Genomic DNA, 6,452 nt, shown 5'->3' with positions numbered 1-6,452 from the left:
CAAGACGATGCTATAAGTCCAAGAAAGTTTAAAGGTACTATTGGTCGAAATTCCTGTGAAAATCGGTAGGCGTAGCCACTCTGAATCGTAGAACAAGAAAATGCTATATGACCTGTACCCATCAAATGCACATTTGGTCGAAAATCTCAGGGAAAGTGCTGTGGAAACAACATATTGAATCTTTGAAAGACATTTTCTTATTTCATTACTGATTGTTGCCCATTATTTAATTACTGATTGTTGCCCACCGATGAACAATAATTCTAAGTTTAATTTGTTTCACGCATAAAGCAAGGGGTTTCCTCTGTCTCTTGTAAGAGGTAAGTTAACATTGTTGTAACTAAATACCGTTTTCTTTAGAGTAGGTTTTTTTTAACCATAGCCTTATGAAATAATAATAAAAACGTATATTCTGTGGTGATAAAATATCCTGAAATAACATTATTCATAAAGTAAATCAATTAATATATCATTGATACTGTATCAATATCTTTCTGACTCATTATTCTTACGAAGATGTATTTTGTTATAAAAATAATCAATATGCTATTTATCATTATTTTATCAAGATTTTTCATAAATAGAATATTTCATCGTCGACAATACTTTAAGATGTGTGTATAACACCATAAGGAAATTGATCAAATTGTGATACAAGTTTTACAATTCTTATTTTGCGTGACAGGAACAAGGCAAAACATTTTTGGAACTGCACAACAATGACTTCTGGTCTACGGCTTGCAAGTGACAGCTACGATAATTATGGGTAATATATTCAAACCTTTTTGTGTTAGACATAAGCCGTGTAGTATTTTACTTATGCGTAAAGTATCTGTAAAGCAAAAGAGAGTAATTCGCTTCATAATTTCGTCTGCATGACGAGAAACAAGAGTGAGAAAGGTGTGTTACTCATTCAAGGACTTCAGCCTCGTGTATTTGAGGGACTCACAATTTTGTTTTTGTGAAATTAGTAGGTGCAGGCTTTAAGTACAGTGGATTATATTGCTAGAAAGCCGTAATTTCTATAAATACAATGGATTATATTGCTAGAAAGCCGTAATGTCTATAAATACAATGGATAATATTGCTCAGAAGCCATAATTTCTATTATGTCCATTGCAAGTCCTCATTCTTTTGGGACCTAGCTTAGGCTAGGCTAGTGTACTTCCTAGGTCAGGCAACCCTCATTGTTAGACTAGATGACATAGCCTATCCATAGGCTAGCTTATTCCGTAGAACTATAGGGTAGCTGCGCGTCGCCGACGGCACTATAACTTGACTTTTTCTACAGTTTTTTGGTTGCTAATTATGAATTTGCCTTTCATTATTGGCGCTCGAGTCTAATTAACCTGTAATTAACCCCCGAAGTCCGTCCAACAACGGGTTTCCATACGCGATCTTCACAAGACAGAGCACGGGCACGTCTGTTTCGAACGGTTCATATCCCATCCGGCAAGTGCAATAACTTGTTAATGTATGGGTAACCTCCCCCCCCCCGGCCAGTACTAAACACGACGAAGGGACATTCCATTTGGCCGACAACAAGCAGATGCACCGCCAGTATCAGAACCCCTAAAAGTGTAGAAAAAACCAGTTGAAAAGGTTAAAACAGGCACGGAGCTAATATATAGAATTACCGCGTATTCTAGGTAATGGTAATGTTACAATGATTTTATTTTTACAGTTAGCATACTTGCCTTTTATGAGCAGTATCTCGTTGTTTTGGTAAAATGGCGGGTAAATAAATGGAAGGTAGATGGTTGCACAAAGATACTGTCTGTTATAATACTGTAGTAATTTGACTGAAGCGTATATAAAATGGTGTACATAATGCAGTACAGGTGGTAATTTGGAAAATTTGCTGTCGTTTGTTCTACGTTCATTACCAAGTGGCTGATACTAAACATGGCAGTAGCTTGCAGGGTGCCATGTTTAGTGCCAGCCCTTAGGGGATGAGAGTAAAAACAAACAAAAAGTGGTAAATGTTCTGCTGTTGACTGGTGGGAACCAGGCCGTGGTAGTTGGTTTTGCCTGGTAATGGAATAGATAGATTTTTTGGTAATTTTAAAGGAATTTGCACGAATATATCGTCAATCAAATATAATTTATTGACAGAAGGATATAGAAAATGGTGTATATGACGCAGTACAGGTGAGGTAATTTGTGAAATTTACTGAGATAGTGGGAAATTTAGCCTATACAGTATATATTTTTGCTCTCATCCTGGAAAGGTTGGTACTAAACATAGTGCCCTGCAAAGCTATCGCCATGTTTAGTACCAGCCCCCTGGGGATGAGTGTAAAAACATAAAAGATGGTAAATTTCCCAAATCTGTCTTGTACTGGATAATATTATATATACCATTTTCTGTATTTAGCAAAAGATTTGATGTCGTTTATAAGTCAGTCTCCCATACACTTACTTTTTTTTTTTTTTTGCTAAGCACCTTTTAAGTGCAGGATCTTTTTGTTGTGGTAAAATGACCAACAAAACAGCATGCTGGCACATCTGGTTTTCTGCACCACTCTGGTAGAAATGACTTTGAACGTGGCCTGTATTTCCCTTCACGTCTTCCTAATGAACACCATATTCGTTGAAAGCTTAAATTTCAAGTCAGTGGCCCCTGTGGGCTTATTCCATATGAATAGGTGTCATCTACTGAATAATATAATAATAGTAATAATAATAATGGTGCTGTCCACAACTCCCGGCGAAATTTCCTTTAAATGTAAAACAAATCCATAGCAAATTTTCTGTGGAATATAAGTTCATTGGTGATGTTTCCAGAGCTTTATGATAAGCTGCCCCCTAGAGTGTGGGTGTTGCAGCAGATATAGTCACTGCTAGTATTTTACACATTGCCCAGAATTATTGACATTTCCTCATGGTGTTTTCATTAAAATTTTGCTTTAATCAAGAATCGTACTCCAAGTTTAAACTATGGTTTTCCTGTGTTTTAGTATATATTCTGAACATTATTGACATTTATTTCAATAGTAAATTAGTAGTTTAAAGAGTTACTGGATCCCCCATCTCATCCCACAATTATGGTGGAACACGGAAACCAGAGTTCTGGATGGGGAGAATAAAAAACGAGTGAAATTCACGGATGTATTCTAACCTAACCTAACCCGAGGCCCTAGGTCCCTAACTGGCCAGGGTGTGGTTGTAACACTCCCCCACCCAACCTAACCTGGTTCGCTGTTAATTCAAATAGATAATAGGGTTGTAGGTTAGGTTCAGGGAAGGAGATAGTACATAGAAAGACATAATAGCAGTACCCATGAAATGTACTTCCCACTCGACAAATGGCGTAGAATAAAGTTGTTCAGGGTGTTGAGAATCTGCCAAAAATAACATTACATGGTCAAATGATCTGCCAGTTTTTTATGCATGGTCTGTAGTTTTGCCAATTTGGTCATTGATGTGAGTGGTAGCATTTTGAAGAAGTGTCAGAATTAAAGCCCCCTTGAGTTCATTGTTAAAAAACACGGCAACATTGATTGGAAGAAGTTATAATTTTCCCTGGTTAAGAAGTGCACCCATTAAAGGAAATCAGAGGCATGGAGATGGAAATCAGTTATTAATGTAACTGATTAAATTTTGGAAATTAGAATTTCAGTTGATTTTTTTCTCAAGCTCCCTGATTCCTATGGAAGGACCAATAGGTCTCAGCTGAACTGATTATGAAATACCAAAATTCTGTGGCAAAATTTTAATTTTTCTGGGATTATAAGTAGAGTAAGCTTGAATTCATCACTGATTTAATTTTCTAATTAACTGTGATCATTTTACAGGTCAAAATGTTGTCACAAGGTGTAGACAGTGGAGATGTACAGTCAACTTTCCAGACTGAAATGTACCATTTCCAGTTGTTTGTCGCTGTGTGAGGTAGTTAAGGAATCGCCTGTCTCCATTTCTCTGGTAAGTACATGCTGATAGCTTATCAGAAAATAGCTGGGGTTTAAATTGCTGAATAGCTAGGGGTCTAATGAGTGCTTCAAATTGTCAGTCAAGATGTGGCCTCCATCAGAATAGCAAAAGTTTCAAGAAATGGTTGGAGAAGTTTGAATGCCTTTGTAATTTATTCATACATTATCCATTAGCCACAGTTTTGTAACTAGAGATTTCTTAAGTGTCTATAGGAAACTTGTTACTGATACAGATTTGTGCTAAATCAGATTAAGATAAATAGTTGACTGCCATCATACTCATAGGTATGTGACTTGTAGAATTTTCTTTCAGTTCTCCTGTGAAATGAGTACATGTAATGTTATTATTTTGTTTTGTTTTGAATAAGCTTTTTCCCTGGTGTTTCGAGCTTTAACAGCTAATGTAACTTTTGGCTCAAAATGCACATGAACTTCTCACAGAAATAAAAGTATTCTCCTATAGTTGCCTGTTAAAATCTAAGTACAGTAATATAAGTAAAGTAACCAAGAATGAAAAATCTGCTTGTTATGGGGAAATTGCTATGATGTATAGCATTGTATATCATTTATATTATGCTTTTCTTCTCGATGCTTTTTTTGTACATGGCACCTCTTGTACACTGGCACCCCATCTTACGGGCTTTGACTTCTTGACACACCCAAGCCTGGAAAAACAAAAATAATTCTTTACGGAATAATACATTGTGTGCTAGCCATTGCAGATGCTGAATTGATTGGAACTTATACTTGCTTGTCTAACTTTGTAAGCAGGGCTTATTGATTAAGAATGACTAGCCCATCATGCCCTGTTCTGTTCCTGTCTCCCACTCATTTGAACAATTAGCATTGGTAGGTTTGCCACAGAAGGAGACAGCCCCTCATATCAAAAAGTAACATTTTTATGTCAAGCGTAGTTTTTTTTGTACCAACATAGCTAAGCTAGTGTGGTGCGTGTATGTTTTAGTTGAGGTGTTCTTTGGTGGTGCTTTGCTGCGGTACATTATGGATGAATCTTTAATCAAACTATTGCCAAGTTTTTGTTGAATTATGAACACCATGCTCAACATAAGAGTAAAGCGTAGGATTTATAAAGGGAGTTAGTTTTGCAAGATGTTGGGACAAATTTGTTGACTAGTTTTCCAAAATGTTGAGACAGATTTTTTGACTATTTGTCCATACAGTATTTAGGAGGGCCTTGGATACAGTAACGAATGCAATAATGCACACAGGCTCGAAAAAGGAATGTTTGCACAGCTTATGGTGACTCTCCAACTTCCAGCCAACAACATATATCAAGTACTGGAAACAAATGTTTGATAGAAATTTTGTCAGTGTTTTCAACACTTAAAGTTTATCCACTTACTGTATATTTCTAAAGAGCTGTAGTATATTAAAGCATTTTCAGTTTATCCCTAAAGAGCTGCAATATGTTAAATAAGATCTTATATATTTCATCAGGAACAAAAATGTAGTACCATCCTTATGAGAGTTTAGAATATCAACTGTGTGGTCAGGTCAACCTGTTAAACTATTTAACAATATTAATTCCCAGTTGGCATGTTTTTAATTGGTGATGTCTTTGCAGGGAGATGCATCACAGAAGTCAGTGTCTTTGGTTACCGCTTCAAGAAGATGAGAAGAAGAGATCAGCGACTTTTGGCTTGACCTCTGCTTGTGTCAGATAATAGTACTTCCACAACGACCACATTCAGAAGCCTACTGTACAATCTACTCAAGCTTACTCGTTAATCGGATATCAGAGGGCCGGATACTTTGCAGCTCACATTTGACAAACTTCATTTCTTACCTTTGGAGAGTATAGAGGGGGCTCCAGTTCTACTTCAAGATATTCCTAGTACTACATTTTTATCAGCATATACTTTCGAGTGCAATTGAACTTATTCAAGCAGCTCATTAAGGTACCGGAACGTTTGGTGGTAATTTCCACTCGTTTATATGGTTGCATCGTGTCTCGAGACAAAGTTTGGCTTTGCAGTGATTCTCTTATTGATGTTTTCGTTTAAAGAATTGCAACATTCTGGAAACTGTGTTAACATTCCTTCAGTATCCTGAGGTTTAGCCGATGGAAGATTCTGGATGCAATTCGAAATGAACAAAAGCTTTTCTGTAGTCTGTTTGCTTTACAAAAGAGAGAGAGAGAGAGAGAGAGAGAGAGAGAGAGAGAGAGAGAGAGAGAGAGAGAGAGAGAGAGAGAGAGATTAATATAATCAATAGCTTGGGATAGAATATTGAATTTTACATTTGGCATATGAGAGAGAGAGAGAGAGAGAGAGAGAGAGAGAGAGAGAGAGAGAGAGAGAGAGAGAGAGAGAGAGAGAGATATCAATAGCTTTGGATAGAATAATGAATTTTACATTTGACGTGAGAGAGAGAGAGAGAGAGAGAGAGAGAGAGAGAGAGAGAGAGAGAGAGAGAGAGAGAGAGAGAGAGAGAGAGATATCAATAGCTTTGGATAGAATAATGAATTTTACATTTGACGTGAGAGAGAGAGAGAGAGAA

The 6,452-nt window shown here is 36.8% G+C and overlaps 1 long non-coding RNA gene across 1 annotated transcript; it reads left to right on the top strand.

Moving 5' to 3' along the window:
• Positions 1-648: 648 nt before the first annotated feature.
• On the top strand, positions 649-6,081 carry LOC136846759 (uncharacterized). Its single transcript, XR_010855532.1, has 3 exons — positions 649-766; positions 3,798-3,924; positions 5,518-6,081. It is a non-coding gene; the product is annotated as an uncharacterized lncRNA (long non-coding RNA).
• Positions 6,082-6,452: the final 371 nt, after the last annotated feature.

Source organism: Macrobrachium rosenbergii, chromosome 15 (genome assembly GCF_040412425.1).
Source record: "Macrobrachium rosenbergii isolate ZJJX-2024 chromosome 15, ASM4041242v1, whole genome shotgun sequence".
In the NCBI taxonomy this organism is placed as follows: domain Eukaryota; kingdom Metazoa; phylum Arthropoda; class Malacostraca; order Decapoda; family Palaemonidae; genus Macrobrachium; species Macrobrachium rosenbergii.
Note: the sequence above shows the minus strand (reverse complement) of the source record. Positions and strands in the feature narration are given on the sequence as shown.